The 25,944-nt window shown below is 41.0% G+C and overlaps 1 protein-coding gene across 6 annotated transcripts in view; it reads right to left on the bottom strand.

The window, feature by feature from the left end:
- Window positions 1-25,944, bottom strand: part of LOC144823715 (histamine N-methyltransferase A-like) — a 612,337-nt gene that overhangs the window by 550,268 nt on the left and 36,125 nt on the right. Inside the window, exon 1 of one of the 6 annotated variants that reach the window (XM_078682470.1) lies at window positions 17,138-17,156. The exons of 4 other annotated variants lie outside the window; for them this stretch is intronic. The gene's annotated coding sequence lies outside the window, so the exon portion shown is untranslated. Of the gene's footprint in view, window positions 1-17,022; window positions 17,042-17,137; window positions 17,157-25,944 lie in introns of those variants that run through there. One more of the 6 variants, XM_078682471.1, reaches the window with a different exon arrangement.

Raw genomic sequence — 25,944 nt, 5'->3', positions numbered from 1 at the left:
CTAATTGGTCTCATGTGGTTGCTAAATGTTCTAAAATTGTTCCTTTTTGGGAAGATATATTCACGTTTTTGCAAAACCAGTGCGAAATCTCAATTTCTGTTAATTATAAAATGATTTTGTATGGATTCGATCCTGAAATGATGCTAGAAGGGCAATTAGTTAAATTCACATATATCGCCATGGCTTTGGCGAGGTCATTAATTCTTCAAAATTGGTGATCGCAATATTGCCCCAACGTACATGAATGGCGTTATAAAATGCAAAAAGTTAGAAACAGCGAACAAGTGTATGCTCAAAGAGTGGGGTCGATTCGGAAGTTTGAGAAAATCTGGGGTTCCTTTTATTTCGATGTTAATTGAGCCTAAGTGTTTATATGGTTGTTTTTTTGTTTATCTTTCTCCTCTCCGTATTTATCTTTATTGCTCAAATCTACTGTTATGGTGATATGTGTGTTTACTGATTTTTGGTGTTTTGTGTACATTTGGGTCAATTTACGTTATGCTTTTGTGTGTCCAAGACTTCCATAAAAAAAAATAAAAAAAAAATAAAGAGACAAAAGAAGAACTGGTCAAATACAAGATTACCAAATTGAGGAAAGACCTGGAGAGATTCACCTTTGAAAAGGTATATCTGTACACAGCTGATGGCTATTAGGCAATACTGAGCAAAAGGACAAATAAGAAAGGAACTTGGGGCTGACACCGGGACACAGACGAGTGGACTTGAACTCAGATGAGTGGAGTGATTCCAATGACTCAGATTCAGATCTCCCATTGAAGACCAACACTAGGAGAGGTAGAGACCGAGCTCTTTCCTCCGCAGGCAACTTGTTGGCCACCACAACCTTGGTCATTTCCACCACAACCCTTCAACACATGCCCCCCTTTCGGAGTCCCTTCCTTCCAACCTCTTTTTGGACAGGACAGAGGAAGAAGAGGTTGAAGAAGAAGCAACAGATGGCGGTCAACATGGAACCACCAACATGTGAATTGGGACCCTGCCTTGAAACAGAGAGTGATCAGGAGCATGACGAGAGAACACATGGCATCGAAAAGCAACCTGATAACCTAATTGTGAATTTGAGTTGTAAATGACTCACAACACTGGAGAATCAAGTCCTAGAGAAAGGTCTCACCAAAGTGGGCAGCAATTTTATGACACACAAGGAACTAGCAGAGTCTTTTCACAAAGTACGCCTTTATTGTTTTTCTCCAATACCAAGAGAGAAATATCCATCTCTAATTCCAATACAGGTTTGAGGAATAAATCAACTTTCCTACCTATGTACAACAGGTACCTTCGCAATTCTCCACTTTTGAGAAGGCTATGATGAAGGAATATGAGTCTAACAAAGATCCAGCAAAAATACCATTCTGCAATATCTCCAGAGAGGAGAGGAAGTGTGCAGAGGAGTTAGGCAATGATGTCACTATTACCATCAAGCCTGCTGACAAGGGCGGTGCAACGGTGATATTGGACATTGAGGTCCATCGTACTGAATGCCTTATACAGTTAAAGGACATCAAATTCTACAAACCCATCCAACGTGATCCCACCACTAGACTGCAAGGGGAGATTAAGGCCCTAATAAATTAAGGGAGGGACTCAGATTGAATCACAAAAGGGGAAGCCAAGTTTCTAATTCAGAAACATCCTACAATACCGGCGTTCTACTTCTTACCCAAGATCTACAAGGAGCAAAGACCACCACCAGGGAGACCTATTGTCTCTGGAATAGGTTCTCTCCTAGAACCTTCTTACAATTTGTAGACCACTTCCTATGCCCCATAGTGGCTGACACACCTTCCTACCTGCAGGACACCAAGTATGTATTATCACTTTTGGAAACAGTATCCTTTGATCCACACTCCAACCTGATGGTCACATATGATGTTGAATCATTGTATAGTAATATTCCTCAGGATGACACCTTAGGCACCATATACCATCTCATCGCCATGACCAGACAGCCAATTCATTTATCATCCATTGTGCCAAGTTGGCAGTGAAAGAAAATGTCTTCATGTTCGAAGGACATTTATACTGGCAAACCACCAGAACTTCAATGGGCAGCACATGTGTCCCAAGCATGGTTAATTTATACATGCATGGGTTTGAGACAAAGAACATCTACTCTATCACCAATCCATTCCAACAAAACCTGAAGTTGTGGAGGCAGTATATAGATGACATTCTAGTCATCTGGGAAGGAGACCACATGTCCCTTGATGCCTTCGCGCGTTGGTTAAATACCCGTAACTTATGTTTCACTGGCGAATCGTGTGCTGCAGAGGTCTCCTTTTCAGATCTTTGGCTTTATCCTAAGGATGGCAGAATTAACAGTGAACTTTACCAGAAGCCAATGGCACGCAACTCTCTACTGAGCTATTCTAGCTCTCATCCCCATGCACTGCTGAACAATCTCCTTGTAGGTCAATTCTTAAGGCTGAGGAGAAACTGTACGAAATAAATGCAACATGCCAGAAATCTGAACAGCAAGCTACAGACACGCCATTACCCTGATTATCTTGTATGTGGAGTCGCCAAGAGAGCATGCAATAATAATAGGGAGGCCCTTCTGGAGACACACCACAAAGAAAAGAAAAACAGACTGGTATGTGTGAAAACATTTAGCCACTTGATGGATACCATCAAGAAAGCAATAAACAATAACTGGCATATCCTAAATATATGAGAGATGTCCCTGGACAGACCATTATTTGCTCTCAAACAAAGTAGTAACCTTAAGGACCTTTTTGTGCACACACGACCAAGAGGCAGACAAATACAAGAAGGACTCAATTATTGTGGAGAGGACCCCCTGTGTTAGGACTTTTCCCATGTGGGTCATATTCAGTGTGTCCGTTTACATGACACACTAAAGAACTAGATCTGGGCTTACAGACACTTTGGCAATTAAATAACCATACAAATTGCAACTCATGGGGTGTGATTTATATGATCGCATGCCCATGTTCGCTCAAGTATATTGGCATGACCACATGTAGAGTCAGACATAGGATTGTAGAGCTTTATAGTTCTATTAGATGCAAAAAGTCAAACACACGACTGACTAGATACTTCCTTAAACGGCCCAGACGGAGGACGATCTATCTTGGGTGGTCCTGGACAAACCAAAATATGACACACTAATGGTACTTTAGAGAGAGTTCTCTTTAAGAGGGAACACATTTGGATGTCCGCACTAGAGCCACACTACAGGACTTAATTATGATATGCCTTGGTGTTCACTATGATATATTTGGTAGATATAGATATGGTGGACCTAACCAGCTGTATTCAATCCCTATTCGTTGTAATTTGTCCTGCCTACTATATCCACCTAGAGAATGAAGAGAATAGATCGAACACTTATGTGGGTAGATGCACCATATGACCAGCACATGAAGTATTTTCCATTTATAAGGTCAAAGAAATATGGTAATACCCAGCTTTTTCTCGCAAACTCATTACACACCATTGCATATATGGGGGCCTCACAGTGTGCCTTGCTCCAAATATCATAAGAATATAGAATAAACTACAATTCCCAGCACCCCTGCGACCAGCTGTGTGATTAAACCGTCTTTCCATTCAACTATTGCTACTACATGACCATCCGTTTTTATATTGGTCTGAACAGAAAATACTACTTATACCACGTACATTTGGGAGCCACGATTCATGATAGACACCGATAGTAGAAAAATTCCGTAAAATACTACAACTCCCAGCCCCCCCCTGACCCGTAAATAGATCATGTGATCATTTCTGCCCAGCCACGCTTAAATCAAAAGTGCACTCCGTGAACGGTGCAGGAGACAGGATACAAGGTAAGGCACCTCGTGGTGCATACACCGGTTTATTAACTAATATTGTTTCCAAGTTTTGCGCTGATACGCCTGATAATACTAAAAGAGCTAACCTAAGCGGCTCCACTGGGTGCACTACGGAGACAGACGCCCTCGCCATACATATACCGTGAGTGGGATTAATCCGCTTTGATAGAGCTAATTTACACAATACTGTGGGGCCCCCTGTCTCCAGCGCTACAGGTGCACACAAACTTGATTAATAATACAGGAGCTCATCGATGCAGGTCAATTTGGAGCACAACACACTTGCCATACACATACAGAGAGCGGGTAAGAAACTGCCACTCGAGTGTTATTGGGCTCTTCAAGTCTGTCAGTGAACGGTGTTAATACTTCGAAAAGCCAGGATGAATTATGTACAATGTGTAAATGAAGACACACTGTCAGTTCACATTGTTTATAGAGCACATTACACATGTTGTGAATAATATATTACTCCGTATAGTTGAATATCCTCTGTGAGCTCTGTATTTGATAATGTGCTCTCAGGAAGTGAAGATTGAACAGGGACACTTTTTTGTTCCATTGCTGTGATGTAGTTAATCAACCCAGATTGCAAGTTTGATACAGGCTAACTTAATGTGGGAATACATGTACTTGATGGGCTATGTAGCAGCATTAACAAAGCCCAGTCATGCTAAGTAACTCTAGTTCACAACGTACAGCTCTTGCGAGAAGTTGAATCATTATGGTTAAATACATTTAATTTACCGTGCAACACTTTGCCCACATCTTGAGTATAGTGTGATGCACTTTTAAAGGTGGAGAGGACTAGGAATCTGTTGTTTTGTCTGATAATGTTACTGTAATTTTTATACATTAGGAGTCCTGATACCTGCTACAAAACGACGTATGAATGTGGATGCTGACTAATAGTCTCTAATTGGTTAGACTGTATACATTAAATTGCTTTTATTCACACACTTTTGCAGTGCTGGTGAGGGACACTGGTGTTTTGTAAATATTGGGACCTTATAATATACATACTATGTTTTTGATGTGTGTTCTTATATATTTACAGAATGTGGACCTGACTGCAAGCTGGCACCACAGATTAATCCTACACTAGTGAAAGTATGGTAACCTACTGTTAATATTATTATTTTTGCACTTACTAAGGAGAGTGACATAGTGAATGGTCCTGAGGAATGGCAAGGACCTTTCCGGTCTATTTAAGGCGGAAACATGTCGATCTGATCCTAATAGGGAATATCCATATCCCTATTTTCACTGAGCATTTTTAATCTATCTATGGGGGACACTAATAAAAGATTAATCTTGCCCACCAGGACATAGTTTTGAACTCACATTTAACTTTATTATTTTTTGCACTCTGCCCTTTCACGCCGCCCTACATTGGATGATAAAAAACACCTTGCGCTCCTCTCCTATGGGAGAGTTGTAGCCCACACTGGGTATCTTGTAGTCCCAGTGTGTAAGAAGGAAGCCAATGATGAAGCATGTCACCCTAGGGTGAGTGAGGGTTCTCGTCTTAACACATGTGTGCGTCTGTCCATTTTTTCCTCCCTTTGTTTCTCCAGTGAGTTGTTCGGATACACCATCCGGATACCTTTTGTAAGTATAAATTACATGGAGTGGTACTGTGGATGGTAAGAATTTCTCCCTCTAGAACCACTATAGTGAGATTATATCTAAACTGGTTTGCCTGGCTCCCCCGGTGGCTGAACGGACTGTGCACATCACTGTTGCCCATTCTCATCTTTTATTGATCGTGTGTGGTTTCTTTCAATTGAGTGCTTCTTGCTGTAAAAATGCTGTCCTCAAATTAGGTGGAATGCAAATAACTAGGAACGTAGAAGCAGTAGTCAAAACTTAAAAACAGAATGCCCCCAATAATGTGACTGTTCTGAAGTATGGGTTAGACAATGTAGTTGAAAATTCCATTACAGAGGGGAAATGCCGTTATTGATAAAAATGGTGCTAATGCTTATGATGGTCCATTCGCATACACAGATGAAATTGCATTGCTATTGTAAAAAGTCACCCATCATGAACTCTCCATGAACCCCATTTCGAAAATACGTGATCAGGCAGGCTCTCTAACCCAGGACAGTGGTAACTGATTGCCAGGTCATAGATTGGGTGACACATAGCTGGCATAAAAGGTTTGATCAGAAAACTCATGTCCATCCCCCAGATAAACACAGTGACACCACAATGGCCATGGAAATTAGCCTCACTAAAGCACACGTGGTCAGAGGGGTGCAAGCATTCCCAAACATCATAAAGTCAGATGTCACATAGAGTTAGGAACACACAGCCATTCAGGACACAACACACACAGTACATGCATTGATCACGCGCCCCTCATGCCAGACATCTAGACACACTACCCAATGACCCACATTGTGCCCACACAAGGTCCACCAGCATATGTTACCAGGTAACTCATATTTATGACTCCACAGAGAAGACCTTCATTCTTTTACCAAACAAGGATCACCAGACGTACATTTATTGCCCCCAAAACTTTAGAACAATCGCTTGGATTGATTGTGCTTTGAGACAGTCCTTAGATTCGTTTCTGCAATCTGTAGTCCTGGCCACAGTGTTTAATTAAACCAACTGTTCCTGTTTTGCCAAACACCTCTTGTCTTTTGTGTTTTCAAGGCAAATTCATATCGAGCAACACTAAAACTTTTTTACAGTTGCTTTGTTCGACACTATCATTTAGAGCAGTGACACTCAAAGTAAATTCCAGGGGCTGTATGCGGTCCGCCTGACTTTTACATCCGGGCCCTGGTTAAACAGCAGCACAAGGCTGCTGTTTACTTTTCAAAGCTCTAATACTCATAAAGATATTAAATAAATGCAAGCATTTATGTACAGTCAAACTGAAAAAGTTAAACAAAAAGTTAAAAAAATAAGAAGCACAGACACTGTCCCGCACCTCTTAACTTTAAGAACACTTTCATTTTTAAAGATATTTTGCAACAAACGTGTAAAAATACGATGAAATCCCTTCAAAATTCAGAAAAGTGTATTTCATTAACTTGCAGAAGCATTTCACCTCAGTACATCAGATTTTAAAAGTTCAATTTCTTTCTTTAAACTGTCAGTTTTCGAGCACGAATATAGAAACATTCATGTCTCCTTCCTCCCCCACCCTGAGAACAATGCCAATAGGCAAAGTGAAATAAAACAATTGCCCAGGATCACACCGTTTGGTCAAGTGTGGAAGCTGGGATTGCTCCCAGGTGCAATTCAAATACTAGATATACATGTGTTGCTTCCCCTACGCCCACTTTACACCTCTCAAGCCCAACGACCACCACCATGCTGGCATAATTGCGGCCCTCGGTCACACCAGAAATTACCTTTTTGCCCCTGGGAAAATGTTTGCGAGTACCCATGATTCAGGGAGAGGTGTATGACTTTTCTGGTCCCTGTACACAGGGCATATAGATGCACTGTAAAAAATTCAGACGAAGATATCTGCAGGGGTTAATTACATTAAAAACCATATTCATAGCACCTACTAATTTATTTAGCTTAATTTCATATCTTTTGTAGAGCTACTCACCCGAACGGAGGGTGGCACAATCTTTTTACTTGTGAGAAGTTAATTGTGAATCATTTCTAGTACAGGAAAATACTAGAGATGAGTGAATGAATACCCTTAAACATGTAAATATATGAGTGTGACAGATTCACAGTTTATTCCAACCCTATAAATATTACTTCCTGCTACTTCCAACACCTGCATGTACATTTCTGGAAAGATGGCAAAATTAGAGTCTTGCTAGAATCAAAGCTCAGATATAATATGAGTCCTAGCATAATAGCAGAGGCTATTAATCGTATGCTGATATAATAATGATGTTGCAATAATTTTTCAACACGAATGTCATCAAAAGGGACAACTGGATTTTATAGCATGGCAAGTATATTTCTGAAAGAATTCTCAGGAGTAGGGATGCACATAATTTTCTTACAATTGCTTTTCAAACCTATACAAGTACGTCCACAATTGGAGGGATGTATGACATTACAACGCCTGCTTTTACCACGCATGCCTTTACATCGCAGTTTTTACAATGCATGCTGTTACAACGCATAGCGTTAAGGGGTGCTGGATAGTGAATAATTTAATTTACTATTCCAACTCCAGTCCCCGTGGATAGTAGGGAAGGTGTTGGATAGTAAATTAAATCCATTCCCTATCCTAGAGCGCCCCCCAGCACAATGCGTTGTAATGACATGCGTTGTAATAGTTGCGTCGTAAAGGCACTGCGTGGTAAAAGTTGCGTTGAAAAGGATGTTCCCCCAATTGGAGTGCCGTTTGGCATGGTGACATGCCCTCCCAGCACCTGGGTTAATAACATTCTCAAAATAGGGACATGTTATCGCCCCTGCTAAACGCACAACTGGAGTTACCTAGTGTAGGCAGTTGTCCAACTAAACAAAGTAAATCGATATATTTCGGTGTAAACCAGTTCATGCATACTTTCGTTAAATTTTTCAAAGATTTTCTCTCCAAGCACGAAGTGGATTTGACAATTTTCAAGATTTCAAATGTTAAGGCTGGGCCATCCAAACCTCTTGCACAGAACACGAGTAAAGCAATTTTGTCAAGGACAGTGTAGTTTATTTTAATGCCCAATGCATTTCGGGCCTCTGGTGCCCTTCGTCAGGGGTCACTGCAATAACAAATGAAATGACTAGTATTGTAGGGTACAGCATCAAACATCATCAAACGAATACATTAATATACGTTTAAGTTTCAAAACTCCATATCATGGACAAACTTTTCATGTTTCTTACGTAGCCACTGTTATTCATGGTATAGAGTCAAAATATTGAGTTTTTAATTTCGACTAGACATAATATAGAGTAAAAAATATAGAATGGACATAATATCGACTAGACATAATATAGACTACCAAAATATCGACTAGAACATTTTAATATCGAATAAAATGGACAAAATATCGAATCAAAAATATAGAATGGACATAATATCGACTAGACATAATATAGACAACAAAAATATCGAATTTTAGGTAAGTTAATATTAATTTTTCTTTTTGTGTAATATAATTCTGTAGCGGGTTGTGGGTTTATAGGGGAATAGGGTGGGAAGTAATTTAATTATAATTAATTAAATATGTTATTTTATTTTTTGTTATTTATTTAGAATTAATTGTTAATTAAGTTTTAATTGATAAATAATTGATTCTTAATTGATAATTAATTTTAATTAATTGTTTAATTGATAATTATGTGAATAATATTATTTTATTTGTAGTAGCGGGTTGTGGGTTTATAGGGGAATAGGGTGGGAAGTAATTTAATATAATTAATTAAACATGATAATTAATTAATTGGTATTTATTTTAAATACAGTGTTAATTTTTAATTGGTAATTAATTAATTCTTAATTGGTAATTAAAATGTATTAATTGATTAATTTATAATTATGTGACTTAGATTAATTTATTTTCACTAGAGTGGGGATATTAAAATTTACCCCTATGCTATCCAACGCTTTCCTTACTGTTGCACTCTCTGGAGAGGGAATAGTAATTTTTACCCCTACGCTATCTGACGTTTTCCCTACTGTTGCACTCGCTGGAGTTGGAATAGTTATTTTTACCCCTACGCCATCCAACGCTTTCTCTACTGTTGCACTCTCTGGAGTGGGAATAGTAATTTTTACCCCTACGCTATCCAACGCTTTCCCTACTGTTGCACACGCTGGAGTGGGAATAGTAATTTTTACCCCTACGCTATCCAACGCTTTCCCTACTATTGCACTCGCAGGAGTTGGAATAGTACTTTTTACCCCTACGCTATCCAATGTCTTCCCTACTGTTGCACTCTCTGGAGTGGGAATAGTAATTGTTACCCCTACGCTATCCAACGCTTTCCCTACTATTGCACTCTCTGGAGTGGGAATAGTAATTTTTACCCCTACGCTATCCAACGCTTTCCCTACTGTTGCACTCTCTGGAGTGGGAATAGTAATTTTTACTCCTACTCTATCCAACGCTTTCCCTACTGTTGCACTGGCTGGAGTTGGAATAGTAATTTTTCCCCCTACGCTATCCAACGCTTTCCCTACTGTTGCACTCTTTGGAGTGGGAATAGTAATTTTTACTCCTACTCTATCCAACGCTTTCCCTACTGTTGCACTCGCTGGAGTTGGAATAGTAATTTTTCCCCCTACGCTATCCAACGCTTTCCCTACTGTTGCACTCTCTGGAGTGGGAATAGTAATATTTACCCCTACACTATCCAACGCTTTCTCTACTGTTGCACTCTCTGGAGTGGGAATAGTAAATTTTTACCCCTACGCTATCCAACGCTTTCCCTACTGTTGCACTTACTGGAGTGGGAATAGTAATTTTTACCCCTACGCTATCCAACGTCTTCCCTACTGTTGCACTCTCTGGAGTGGGAATAGTAATTTTTATCCCTACGCAATCCAACGCTTTCTCTACTGTTGCACTCGCTGAAGTTGGAATAGTAATTGTTACCCCTTCGCTATCCAACGCTTTCCAGACTGTTGCACTCTTTGGAGTGGGAATAGTAATTTTTACCCCTACGCTATCCAATGCTTTCCCTACTGTTGCACTCGCTGGAGTGGGAATAGTAATTTTTACCCCTGCGCTATCCAACGCTTTCCCTACTGTTGCACTCGCTGGAGTTGGAATAGTAATTTTCACCCCTACGCTATCCAACGCTTTCCCTACTGTTGCACTCTTTGGAGTGGGAATAGTAATTTTTATCCCTACGCTATCCAATGCTTTCCCTAATGTTGCACTCACTGGAGTTGGAATAGTAAATTTAAACCTCTCGCTATCTTACGGAAAAAATATTGTACATGTTTTGTTAATAATATGTATATATATATATATATGTATGTTTTAAACATTTTTTTTTTAAGTTACAATAATTATTTATTAATTTTAAGTTTATTTAAGTATTTTAAGTATGTTTAAAAAAGTTATATTTATTATTATAGTACTTTAAAATTACTTTTAAGATATTTTAAAAAATCGATATTTTGACTATCTATATTTTTTCCTATCGATATTTTGGAGTCGATATTTTTGTACTTACCTGTTTGTAGATAGGAGGTCGATATTCTGGCATTCTATAGTTTTTACCTCGATATTTTGACTGTCGATATTTTGACTGTCGATATTCTGTCAGTGATCCGTTATTCATAATACGGGTGAGAGTTACTGTATGTCTCCGTATGTAAGTATATTTCTAAAGCTTCCCATCTCTTGGGCAAGTAGATAGTTTATAAAGTTACACACGCATATATAATCATATGCTGGTCATGAGGCACGCCCAAAAATGTGTGTGCTTAATGGCTGAGAACACAAACATTGTCTTCCTTACTTCTGTCCTCACTCGAGTCCCTTTTCTAGAGTGCAAGTCTGTCCAACATTAGTCTCATAGTGCTAATCAGTTGACATTCATTTTCAACTGCTACAACAGGTTCCGTACTGCTTAGAAAGGGAACATAGCAACAAGAATACAAGGGAAAGGTGGAATATTATCTTAATCAGCCTCTATGCTGTGCAAGATATATGGCTTGGTCTATATGTACCCTGTCTCAATAATCACATAAAAGCATTTAGTTTAACATTGAAAACTCAGCATATTGCTTTCTGGTTTTTCCGCATAGGCAGACTATGAAAGCTTATTGGATTTGACATGGTTTACAAATAGCAACAAAAATATTAAACTGCTTATGAATTGCATTAAAACTAAAGCTATGAATTTTGGACCCATTAAAAACTGTTTTACTTGGTGTGTTTGTGGATCAAGACTGAATACAGTCACTCATTATAAGTAAGATGGCAATACATTTGGCTATCTCTAGTACTGGGACCCACATCTTAAACACCCAGTGCTGAGATCTAGCTTTTTGCCACATTTGGTGTACCTTCACATTTTGAATCTTTCCTGGAAGGACCTGAGGTGGATGAGACTTTTTGGGGGAAAATCTTGTGAAGATTAGTCAAATAATGGCAAATTATAGGCAAACAAAAAAAACCTTTCCCATGGAAATGTGATCCTAAATATCATTACTGAGTAGCAACTGATTTCATGCTAATAATACACAGTTAAAAACTGAGGCATGGCTCTGGCTCAAATGTTTAAAACTACTGAAATCCGCCAGTTACGAATTCCAACGCATACAACGCACGCCACAACTTATGCCACCCACCATGTTGATTTTTATAGCTTTTTTATTTTTGTTGTTGGCAAAACGGTGTTTTGAGCATTGGTAGGGCTACCGTCCACAAGTTAACAAGTAGTTAAGTAAGGGCAGCCTGTCTTTCTTTTCTGACCTTGTTTCGGGTCACGCTGACAGAAGACTCCCAGTTACAATCCCACCTTCCTCCTAGCTATTGGCTAGAAAGGCTATAGTAGAATAGGCAAAAGGTATGAACAGCCTTAACCATCCCCCTGAAAGTACTATTAGAATACATAAATGCTGTCTGCAACATTGATATATGGATGGGACAGCACATTTAGAGCAAATGCACGTCAAGATATCTCTTCTATAATCTTGTTCCTCCAAACCAGTGGCAGCCGAGAAACTCACTATACTCTAGGTATGAGGGTAACTACAGCTAACCTTCCTTACCAGGTAGGGATCAGAAACATGCAGAGTTCTACGAACCTGCCAGGAGAGACTGCATTGATCCTGATTTCAAAGAGAGAGAAGACCAGTTGCTCAGTATGGAAATTGGAGGTGATGCATGAGGAAGACACTGCTGTGGAGAAGGGCTGGAAAGATGCTGAGGCAAGAAGAACCAAAGGCGTCTGCTGCAATGCAGGGAAGAGCCTGCACTGCTCTGCCCAGGGTCTGGGTTGGCAGCCCTGAAGTGGCCACTCAGCTTGAACGTGAAAAGGAATTCTGGAATTAGAGTGCCAGGGTATTGGATACTGTGTGCATTCCGCTGAATTAACTCAGTGCCAAGAAACATCAGGGCACTAGCAATATCTGACCTCATCCTGCAATTTACTATTAAAGACAAAAAGTATTAAAGGGAGTGCTACTCCAATGGAAAGAACTTCAACCACCCTGAAGAACTCATCACTGTGAAACGGAGCTGATTAGATTGTTTAGATGGTGGGATCATGATTGCGCCTCAGGGACAACCCAAGTGGCAAGATCCACTGCATCATGAACAACGCACCTCTGGCACCTCCTCTCTTCAACTGGTACATACCCTGCTTTCCTGGATCAGAGTGCACAGACGCACAAGTCGAGGACTGCAGGCACATGGGTCGATCCACATTAGGACACTCGGTGACCCTTGCTGAGCGCACTCTAACCAGAGTGGTGTTGTCTCTTGCCTACCAATGGAGACTGAAAGCCTATTTTTCAGTAAAAGAAATAGAAATAATGGACAAAATTTACTGTGCAAAGTGGAAAGATACTGAGGGGTGGGAGAAAGCAGTTCAGCAAGAGAGGGAGCGTTGGCCAGCATTGGCATAGGCCATATGTGCCTTCCACATGAACACTAGCCATTCCAGAACCACAGGAGACTGACTCCCATGGAGTGTTTTACTTTTCCTTAAAGGTACCATTGATAATTGTCACATTGAAGCAGGACAGGAAGACGGTTATCCATTATAAAATGTTACTTAAGTTCATAGCAATGACAATTGTCCTCTGATAACTAAGTGTAGTAGTATTATGTTGTGTGCAACCAGTAAAGTAGTTTCACTTTTAAGGCAAATCACTGACTGGATGTTTTTTCTTTAATATCTAGGAGATGATGTATTGAATGTTCAGTCTTTAACCTCACATCCCCGTCCTGAGTAAGTAGGGTTTTCACCTGGCTGTTTTTATTTACCGTCCTGTCCTGTAAGTCTAAGTCCAGGCTCGAAAAAGTATTGCAAATAGCAATAAAATCCGGTACTTTTCTATTTAGAGACTTGCAGGCACATGCATCAAAGCCAATTGCATTCGCAAACGGTGCAAATCGCAATTTTCGGCCGTTTGCGAATGCAATTGACTAATTTGGAATGCATAATGCATTTCGCAATTTTAGGAATCGCAACCATGTTGCGATTTCTAAAATTGCGATTGCATTTAAGAAATCGCAATTTCAGATTGCTTAAATGCAATGCATTATCATTTTTTAATTGCGAATTTGCATTTTGGAAGTGGTAAAATAGCATGAAGTTGACCTTCATGCTAATTTACCGAAAACGTTCAAATATGCACAAATTGCATTTAAGTATTAATTTACACACACACATGCCATTGGGGCATGTGTGTGTGTAAATTGCATTTGAAGTTACATTTCAGGGGAGCAGGGAGGGGTTCTTTGGACCCCCCCCTGCACCCTTGAAATTGCATTCACATTTTGCGAATCTCAATTTGAAATTCGCAAAATGTGAATGCCTTCCCATTCATTCCAATGGGCCTTTTGGCCCATAGGAATCAATGGGAAGGCTTTTCCTTAATTGCGATTCGTAAATTCTGAATCGCAATTAAGGAAAAATACCGAATCGCAAAAAAAAATGCGAATTTTTCATGCATTGCAGTTTGCGATTTCTAAATTGCGATTCCTTAATTTTCGCAATTTAGGAATCGCAAACGGGTGCAATGATGCATGTGGCCGATAATCCTTCAACAGCAAACACATAAATATATCAAATAAAATGTATTTAGGAGCTGTGTAAATTGTTTCCGAATGATTATGAGAGCAGGCAGAGGGAAAATTGACATGTAACAAAAAAATCCTGAGAGCTTTTCATCAGTTCTTTTTCATACCCCAGATCTTGACTGTCTTAGAATAGCAAAACGTAAACAAGTGGCCGGTATCTTTTTTCTACAGAATATGGCAACAACATAAGTAGGCCTTGGAAAACTCAATTTCATTACGTAATCTCAATATAAAGTACTAATGGAGTGTCCTTGACAGGGTGTTTGCTAGGCAGAGAGATGTTCCAACTGTGAATCTCAAATGTCCCAACTGTAAAAAGCAGAGATGCAGGGTGGAAAGATGAGATGACCAAGGTTCAGGGAGGACTGTTTCCATGATGAACAGGGTCAGAAAAGATTTGCCTTGGGTGGGCCTCTGTTTATAGTAGTAGCACAGTGGGTGCAACATGATGGGTTGAAATGCTATCCCAAGCTATTGCAAGTGGTTGGACTTTGTAAGCATAAGTCCTCTCACCTTTTGGGTGTCTGATTGCCAGTAGTATGTGAGGAAACCTGAGACCTGCACTGCTTTCTAAGCCTACTTCTGCCATTATATGTTAATTCCAGAATGTAGCGCATTTGCACCTCTTTAATGAACACTTCAATAAGCATAGACATAACAAACATGACCCAGGACCCCCAGACCCAACCACCAAGCCAAGAATGCATTTGGGGAGTGTCACCCCCCCAAACCTGCCTTCTGAAGCTTGACCATCTACCTGTTCTACCTGGACTGGTAGTTCTCCCAGGGACCTCATGAATATGGTCACGTTCAATACAATAGCCAGGACTCCTTGCCCTGGGATCACGTTTAAATGTATTTTCCCTGCACTCACTCTTCTTCATGTCTGTTGCGAAAAGCCTTGATGGCAGAGCTTCAGAACTGTGTATGTAGACGGGGCTCCATATGTCCTGTTGTCACTTTTTATAAAGAATGTTATCAGGTGACTGACAGCTCCATGTACTAAGCCCAATTTGCAAATAGAGGTGGATGCAACAGCAAATTAGGTTGAGGGTCTTGATGTCTATAAAAGTACGCACACAATTCAAGGCGTGACAACATTTGGCATGTATATCGTGTAAAAAAAAAACTGCATTTTTCCTTAGCACATCAGACCTAGAAACAATAATGACTTTGAACCTAGAAACTTTAATTGCTTTCTCCCTAACGACAATGCCATTATTGGCCCAAGAGGCAAGTCAGCACTCATCTAAATACTAAACATGGCAGACATTGTTATTAAAGATGGAACAAGATTATAGTCTATTAATTCAAACACGAAAGGAGCTTGTAAAGTACACATCCTGAAATTAATTATTTAAAGGTACTCTTATATGTGAAAATAAAGAAAAAGGAGGCTCTGTGAAATAAAATGTTTGCAGAGGATCATACACTTTGGAAAAGCAGGGAAGGTGGTATTGATTTTTGGTTATCTGGTTTTCGCATTTTGGAATTCAGCCAGCAGATGGATATCTCTGTTTCTCTCTCTCTCACCTGCTTTACATTAAGGTCACTGTTTTGTATTTTATTCTTGGAGCAGGATGAGAATAAATTACACAAACTTAGCAGACATGACTCAGGGCCCCCCAGACCAAACAACCAAACCAAAACTGCATTTGATTTGGTGGTTTCACAATCCAAACACCACCAAGGCGCGACTGGGAACCGAAAGAAGCCCTGGCAATTTTGTGGGACCGGCTTCTCCCCTGGGGGGATGCAAGAGTGAAGCGCTCCTACTTAACCAGCCCGGCCCCCAGCACTACTGCTTTGGTTACTGGGGGCCGGTATTGCAGTATCACTGCAAAACCGTCTCCCACTGATCCAAAACTGGCCCCCACCACTCCAAAGCCACCCCCACCCTTCTAGCTTTCCTGCCAAAGGCTTAACCTTCGTATGGAGCCCAAAACTGAGCATCAAAGACAACGGGATGAAAGGCTCTGATTGCCACAGTCTAAACCCAACAATCATCCTTTACCTAATGACCCCTGAAAAAGGTCCCATCACAATTGTATTTTTGTGTTGTGTAAATACTTGGCTTTGGCTGCCTGTCATAATTTGCTGGTTAATTTGAACTGAACAAATGAGTATGTAAACATGTTCAGTAACTTTTTTAATTTCAAATATCCAGTCTACTGTTGGATAATCAACAAATCATGTATAGTATACTTTACGAATATCACACTCAATATTTACAAGATTTATACGGTTATAAAATAGGAAATAAAAGTCACAAACAAGGATAACCCTGCAAAGTCTGAAATCAATAAGTTATTTTAAATCTAATATGTAAAGCTGCATGTTAATCTAAATATATGTCGCTTTTATAAACTAACGTAGATACAACTATATGAATGTGTAGCTAATACCTAGTATGTGTTTACCCACATGTACAGCAAAGAATATAGTCACATGTCTTAAATTAACAGTGGCAGACTTACCTAACTCCTTCCTCCACTATGATCATTTCCTTTAAGGCTGCAGTAGGCAATGTGCGGAGAAAAATATTTCAATTCTGGAGTTGAAATTCATGAATGATAAAGAGTTTTTACTTACGATACACTGCTCTCAAGGACTCAAATTGGAGTAACAGAGTGAGTGCTGTATGAATCTGGAACTTCGAAAGCATTCAACGACCCTGCCAAGTCAAACTTGCAATAGCTCCACCCCCACCAAAGGGCGTTTTGGCAAAGAAGGTGTGGTTTTGTCTCCAGCAGAAATGAGCATCCAGACAGTAGTCGATTATTATACATTATATTTCCCTTCTTTTTTGCTGCCAATTGAAAGCTGTCATTCTGGCTAAACCATTGAAATCCAATTTGTATGTCATGTGTTATTTAGCTGTGTGTTATATTAACTTGTTGAGAGAGGCAGCGAAGATTCATGGAATATATTAGGGATAGGCCTGGGAGGAATTCAAATACGAAAGGCAGGGTTAGTCACGTAGTTCACTACCCCATGCTCGTGCATTCGGTGAATTGGCCTTGGGAGTGTCACAAGTGACCTTCTGGCCCACAAAGAAGCTGACAAGTTAACTGGTAGGCGTCTTGAAACTAGACCTTGCAGGGGGCTCTACCCTGCCCCGACTAGTGTAGGAAGCTCGGCCTGCTGGCTAGCACTTCTGGCCTGCAGGGCTGGGATTTCCAACATGGGAATTAAGGAAGTTTTCCAGCTTGCCGGAGCCCCAGGCACCTTCCTGGTCCAACGCTACCCTGGCCCAGGTAGGGAAGGTGGCCCTGCCCAGTGCCTGGAGCCCTGGCTTCTCAGGCGAAAGCCATGGCTTTGCATGCCTCTCATGGAGAAGGGGAATTACACAAGCTGTTCAGCCTGCAGGAGCCCCAGACTCCTCCACTGGTCCGATGCCACCCTGACCTTAGTAGGGAAGGTGGCCGTGCTTGGTGTTTAGAGCCTTTGCTTTCCAGGCAAAAGCCATGGCTTCACCCAATGGTTGTGGGGGCATTATGGGAACTGTCCAGAGCACATGAGCTCCAAACTCCTTCCTGGACTGATGCCACCTTGGCTGAGGTAGGGAAGGTGCACCTGCCCTGTGCCTGGAGCATTGACTTCCCAGGAAAAAGATTTGGCTTCACCGGCCTCTACTGGGGGGAGGAATCTGGGCAACTGTTCAGCACCACTATAGCCTGGATATGGATGGTGGCTCTGCCTTGTGCAGAGAAACCTGGCGTTGTCTCCCTCTCATGAGCAAATAAAAGGAACTGTACAGGCTGCATGAAACACAGATTTCTCCCCAGTCTGATGCCAACCTGGCCCGGTATCAGCATGGGCCTTCACACTGGGACGTGTCTCCGCTCCACACCCCGGAAAGGCATGAGAGTCCTCGCCAGTCTGCAGCCACCGTGCCCAAGCTACGGATTGTCACCCAGTCCATCAGCTAAAGAAGCCCAGGGTTGGTGCCTTCCAGCTTCCTGGTGCATGCGCCTGGGATCTAAGGAGGGTCAAACCCCAGCCAACCCCTTGTTTCCCCTAGAGTATGCCTGGAAAGCCATTTTTCATTGATTATCATGGGGTTTTGCAGAGCCTGGGTGGGAGACAAACGTCAGAGTTGGCTGTTCCGGCAGGCCCTCGTGCCCACTCCTGCCAGCATCTGACTGGTTATCTGGTCAGCCAGTGATTGGCTGGTCATCTGGTCACCCAGCCTGGCAATCAGGTGGCTGGGCCCAACCCGCTGACCTGAATACCCTGGCAGGAGACGACGATGATGATAGCACTCAGGAGGTACCTTCCTTAAGCCACTGATCAGCTTTTTACCATCATGCGGCTCCAATTGTGTCTGTTCTGGACGTCTGTTCACCCCGCTGCCCTGTGAGGTGTTGTGTCCCCATCCCTGCACCTAGTGGCACAGGACAGGAGAAGGAGGTCCCCATGCTGCACTGCACATGTTGGAGGCAGCTTCCCATGGGCTGCCACCCCATCTCTCCCACTGGCCTAGTGGCAGATGGAACCGGGGGGACACAGGTATCCACAGACTAAGACAAAAGCTGTGAACAGAGGATGTCTTTCAATAGATCACAACAAGGTAGCTGCTCTGCTACTTATGGAACCCTGACCCAGAATCAGGAAGTCTGCAAATAATTTAGCACCAGGTGCCCCATGAACATGTCGTGCCCTAGGGGTAATGGAGACTGCCCCCTTCCATTCACTTTCCATGAACGAGCAGCTCTAAACACTGGCACCGAGGCCAGCTATCCCATGCCAATAAGGCTCCATGGTATTTCGTAATCATTACGGTTTGGGGGTGTTAGACCTGTCATCCTTAGATCGTCAAAGATGAGAGGTAATAAGCAAAATGGTTGGGGGAAATCCCCAACCATTTTGTCTGTTGCCGCCCGTCTTTGCAGAATGCTGAGCACTTTTCCACTGTTAAACAGTGATAAAGTGTATGTGCTTCTCCCTAAACATAATGACATTGGTGTATACCTGATTGGCATAGGTGGATAACTGGTAAGCCCCTTGTAAAGTGGTATACCATATACCAAGAGCAACACTCAAATGCTACTAGTGGGCTGCAGCACTGATTGTGCCACACACAGAAGTACCCTCTATACTTACTGCTCTTTGTGCCTGACACCCTGTTTTCAATATACGTCTGGGTTGGGTGCCAGCTACACTTTGTACATTCCCTCTAGACAGCCACAAACACAGGGAGGTGATGCTCATCTGTATTCGTCTGCATTCTGATGGGTCTTCCTAGGCAGGGCAGAATGGGAGGGACTGACACTTACAATTCAATTGGTCGTGTCTTGTCCACACACAAAGCACTGATTTACCTCCCAGACAGGTAGACTGGTAGACAGGACTGGGTTGAAAAGGATCCTTTTGCACTTCGGAGAGTTCCTTTGAAATTACCCCTTACATCAAAGGCACTTTTGGGTATACGTACTGGGTCTCTGACCCATAAAATTAGACCCTTCTGGATCTTGAACTGAACCTCTGTCAGAAGGACTCTGTGCTGCTGAAAGGACTCAACTGAGCTACTTTTCTGGGAGAAGTGCATTTCTGCTTGTTGCCATTCTGCTTGCTGCTCCCTGACTCTGCTGACAGGACTCTGACTTCCCTGCAAGTGATCTCCAAGGGCTTGCCGGCATGCCGCCTATTTTCTGAAGTCTAAGTGACACAAAATACTTCCTACAATTCTGCTGGTGTTGTTGGACTCTCCCTTCTGTTATTTCTAGCCTTTCCTGAGGTTCCCCCTCCAAGCTCTGGACCTCAGAAGTGAGTTCTGCTGCTGTTTTCATCAAAAACCAATGCATGCATCGACTGTGTGAGAAATTCGGCTACATTGCCTTTTGGTGCAGCGTCTGACCGACAACAGTGGTTCCACAGCCTGCATGGCTTTATGACAACGATTTATGTGGTACGTCGGCAACGCATTGCCTTCACTTCAGCAAGTCTCAACGACAATGAAGTGACCCTACTGCATGGAAATGATTGACACATTGAGCCCTCAGTGTTGACGCTTTGCTCCATCCAAGGTACTTTCTCAGCAGGCTCTGCGTGGGTCCTGTAGCCGGCTTTCCCTCCATCATGGTTGGCCTGAACTTTGGATTTGCACTGGTCCCTCGTGACCTCAAGAAGCTTTTTGACCGCCATTCACTTCTAAGCACTATGTTAGGTTTATTCTTTAAAAACTAATATCTTGGCTTCTACTTATTATATTTTTGTTGTTTTGGTTATGTTTCACTCAGATAAATATTCTCAATTTCTCTAAACCTTTGTGGAGATGTTTTTGGGTGTATTCATTGTGTTACTGTGTCTGTGTGTCGCACAAATACTTTACACATTGTCTTTGTACATAAGCATGACTGCTCTTTGCCAAGCTACCAGAAGGTGAGCACAGTTTATCTTATTGTGTGTCTGGCTTACCCTGACTAGAGTGGTGGTTCTTCCCTGGCCTTGGTACCTAACTCAGCCAAGTAGGAATCTGATTTCTAACAGTAGAGTTCTGACTTAAAGGGGTTTAGTCATAATTCAACAGATGACATAATCGACCCATTGGATCCTCAACTGAGCATATACACCAAATGTCTGACTCTACAGTTCCCTCATACTGAACAGGATTACTACTGCAACAACAAATTATTAGTAGGATAAAACTGAGCTTTTTTAATCTATCCATGGGTGACACTAATAATCTTGCTTATCAGGAGATAGTTTTAAACTCACATTTAACTTTATTTGTTTTGCTCTCTGCCCTTTCACTCCGCCCTACATGGGATGATAAAAAACACCTTGCACTCCTCTCCTATGGGAGAGTTGTAGCCCACACTGGGTATCGTTTGGTCCCAGTGTGTAAGAAGGAACCCAATGATGAAGCATGTCACCCTTGGGTGAGTGAGGGTTCTTGTCTTAACACATGTGTGCGTCTGTCCATTTTCCCTCCCTTTGTTTCTCCAGTGAGTTGTTCGGATACACCATCCGATTACATTTTGTAAGTATAGATTACATGGAGTGGTACTGTGGATGGTAAGAATTCCTCCCTCTTATATTAAACTGGTTTGCCTGGCTCCCCCGGTGGCTGATGGGACTGTGCACCTCACTGTTGCCCATTCTCATCTTTTATTGATCTTGTGTGGTTTCTTTCAATTGGGTGCTTCTTGCTGTAAAAATGCTGTCCTCAAACTAGGTAGAATGCAAATAACTAGGAACGTAGTAGCAGTAGTCAAAACTTAAAAACAGAATGCCCCCAATAATGTGACTGTTCTTAAGTATAGGTTAGACAATGTAGTTCAAAATTCAATCACAGAGGGGAAATGCTGTTATTGATAAACACGGTGCTAATGCTTATGATGGTCCATTCGCATACACAGATGAAATTGCAATGCTATTGTCAAATTCACCCATCATGAACTCTCCATGAACCCCATTTCGAAAATATGTGATCAGGCAGGCTCTCTAACCCAGGACAGTGGTAACTGATTGACAGGTCATAGATTGGGTGACACATAGCTGGCATAAACGTTTTGAACAGGAAACTCAGGTCCATCCCCCAGATAAGCACAGTGACACCGCAATGGTCCATGGAAATTAGCTTTGCTAAAGCACACATGGTCAGAGGGGTGCAAGCATTCCCAAACATCATAAAGTCAGATGCCACATAGAGTTAGGAACACGCAGCCAATCTGGACACAACACACATAGTACATGCATTGATCACGCGCCCCTCATGCCAGACATCTGGACACACTACCCAATGACCCACATTGTGCCCACACAAGGCCCACCAGCATATGTTACCAGATACCTCCTATTTATGACTCCACAGACAAGACCCGCATTCTTTTACCAAACAAGGATCACCGAATGCACATTCATTGCTCCAAAAACTGTAGAACAATTGCTTGGATTGATTGTGCTTTGAGACAGTCCTTGGATTTGTTTCTGGAAGCTGTAGTCCTGGCCACAGTGTTTAATTAAACCAACTGTTCCTATTTTCCCAAACGTCTTGTCTTTTGTTTTTTCAAGGCAAATTCATATTGAGCAACACTAAAAGTTTTTTTAAGCTGCTTTGTTCGACACTATCATTTGGAGCAGTGACACCCAAAGTAAATTCCAGGGGCTGTATGCCGTCCGCCTGACTTTTACATCCGGGCCCTGGTTAAACAGCAGGACTAGGCTGCTGTTTACTTTTCAAAGCTCTAATTCTCATAAAGATATTAAATAAATGCAAGCATTTATTTACAGTTGAACTGAAAAAGTAAAAAAAAGTTAAAGAAATAAGAAGCACGGACGCTGTCCCGCACCTCTTCACTTTAAGGACACTTTCATTTTTAAAGATATTTTGCAACATTGCAACAGACATGTAAAAATATGATGAAGTCCCTTCAAAATTCAGAAAGTGTATTTCATTAACTTGCAGAAGCATTTCACCTCAGTACATCAGATTTTAAAAGAGCAATTTCTTTCTTTAAACTGACAGTTTTCGAGCACGAATATAGAAACATTGATGTCTCCTTCCTCCCCCACCCTGACCACAATGCCAATAGGCAAAGTGAAATAAAACAATTGCCCAGGATCACACCGTTTGGTCCAGTGTAGAAGCTGGGATTGCTCCCAGGTGCAATTCAAATACTAGATATACATGTGTTGCTTCCCCTACGTCCTCTTTACACTTCTCAAGCCCAACGACCACCACCATGCTGGCAGTGTTGCGGCCCTCGGTCACACCAGAAATGACCTTTTTGCCCCTGGGAAAATGTTTGCTACTACCCATGATTTAGGGGGAGGTGTGTGACTTTTCCAGTCCATGTACACAGGGCATATAGATGCACTGTAAAAAATTCAGACGAAGATATCTGCAGGTGTTAATTACATTAAAAACCATATTCATAGCACCTACTAATTTATTTAGCTTAATTTCATATCTTTTGTAGAGCTACTCATCCGAACGGAGGGTGGCACAATCTTTTTACTTGTGAGAAGTTAATTTTGAATCATTTCTAGTACAGGAAAATACTAGAGAAGAGTGAATGAATACCCTTAAACATGTAAATATGTGAGTGTGACAGATTCACAGTTTATTCCAACCCTATAAATATTACTTCCTGCTACTTCCAACACCTGCATGTACATTTCTGGAAAGATGGAAAAATTAGAGTCTTGCTAGAATCAAAGCTCAGATATAATATGAGTCCTAGCATAATAGCAGAGGCTATTATTCGTATGCTGATATAATAATGATGTTGCAATAATTTTTCAACACGAATGTCATCAAAAGGGACAACTGGATTTTATAGCATGGCAAGTATATTTCTGAAAGAATTCTCAGGAGTAGGGATGCACACCATTTTCTTACAATTGCTTTTCAAACTTATACAAGTACGTCCACAATTGGAGGGATGTATGACATTACAACGCATGCTTTTACCACGCATGCCTTTACATCGCAGTTTTTACAATGCATGCTGTTACAACGCATAGCGTTAAGCAGTGCTGGATAGTGAATAATGTAATTTACTATTCCAACTCCAGTCCCCGTGGATAGTAGGGAAGGTGTTGGATAGTAAATTAAATCCATTCCCTATCCTAGAGCGCCCCCCAGCACAATGCGTTGTAATGACATGCGTTGTAATAGTTGCGTCGTAAAGGTACTGCGTGGTAAAAGTTGTGTTGAAAAGGATGTTCCCCCAATTGGAGTGCCGTTTGACATGGTGACATGCCCTCCCAGCACCTGGGTAAATAACATTCTCAAAATAGGGACATGTTATCGCCCCTGCTAAACGCACAACTGGAGTTACCTAGTGTAGGCAGTTGTCCAACTAAACAAAGTAAATCGATATATTTCGGTGTAAACCAGTTCATGCATACTTTCGTTAAATTTTTCAAAGATTTTCTCTCCAAGCACGAAGTGGATTTGACAATTTTCAAGATTTCAAATGTTAAGGCTGGGCCATCCAAACCTCTTGCACAGAACACGAGTAAAGCAATTTTGTCAAGGACAGTGTAGTTTATTTTAATGCCCAATGCATTTCGGGCCTCTGGTGCCCTTCGTCAGGGGTCACTGCAATAACAAATGAAATGACTAGTATTGTAGGGTACAGCATCAAACATCATCAAACGAATACATTAATATACGTTTAAGTTTCAAAACTCCATATCATGGACAAACTTTTCATGTTTCTTACGTAGCCACTGTTATTCATGGTATAGAGTCAAAATATCGAGTTTTTAATTTCGACTAGACATAATATCGAGTAAAAAATATAGAATGGACATAATATCGGCTAGACATAATATAGACTACCAAAATATCGACTAGAAAATTTTAATATCGAATAAAATGGACATAATATCGAATCAAAAATATAGAATGGACATAATATCGACTAGACATAATATAGACAACAAAAATATCGAATTTTAGGTAAGTTAATATTAATTTTTCTTTTTGTGTAATATAATTCTGTAGCAGGTTGTGGGTTTATAGGGGAATAGGGTGGGAAGTAATTTAATTATAATTAATTAAATATGTTATTTTATTTTTTGTTATTTATTTAGAATTAATTGTTAATTAAGTTTTAATTGATAAATAATTGATAAATAATTGATAATTAATTTTAATTAATTGTTTAATTGATAATTATGTGAATAATATTATTTTATTTGTAGTAGCGGGTTGTGGGTTTATAGGGGAATAGGGTGGGAAGTAATTTAATATAATTAATTAAACATGATAATTAATTAATTGGTATTTATTTTAAATACAGTGTTAATTAATTTTTAATTGGTAATTAATTAATTCTTAATTGGTAATTAAAATGTATTAATTGATTAATTTATAATTATGTGACTTAGATTAATTTATTTTCACTAGAGTGGGGATAATAAAATTTACCCCTATGCTATCCAACGCTTTCCTTACTGTTGCACTCTCTGGAGAGGGAATAGTAATTTTTACCCCTACGCTATCTGACGTTTTCCCTACTGTTGCACTCGCTGGAGTTGGAATAGTTATTTTTAACCCTACGCCATCCAACGCTTTCTCTACTGTTGCACTCTCTGGAGTGGGAATGGTAATTTTTACCCCTACGCTATCCAACGCTTTCCCTACTGTTGCACACGCTGGAGTGGGAATAGTAATTTTTACCCCTACGCTATCCAACGCTTTCCCTACTGTTGCACTCGCTGGAGTTGGAATAGTACTTTTTACCCCTACGCTATCCAATGTCTTCCCTACTGTTGCACTCTCTGGAGTGGGAATAGTAATTTTTACCCCTACGCTATCCAACGCTTTCCCTACTATTGCACTCTCTGGAGTGGGAATAGTAATTTTTACCCCTACGCTATCCAACGCTTTCCCTACTGTTGCACTCTCTGGAGTGGGAATAGTAATTTTTACTCCTACT

Source organism: Lissotriton helveticus, chromosome 3_1 (genome assembly GCF_964261635.1).
Source record: "Lissotriton helveticus chromosome 3_1, aLisHel1.1, whole genome shotgun sequence".
NCBI classification, from domain to species: domain Eukaryota; kingdom Metazoa; phylum Chordata; class Amphibia; order Caudata; family Salamandridae; genus Lissotriton; species Lissotriton helveticus.
This window is presented reverse-complemented; position numbering and strand designations above follow the sequence as displayed.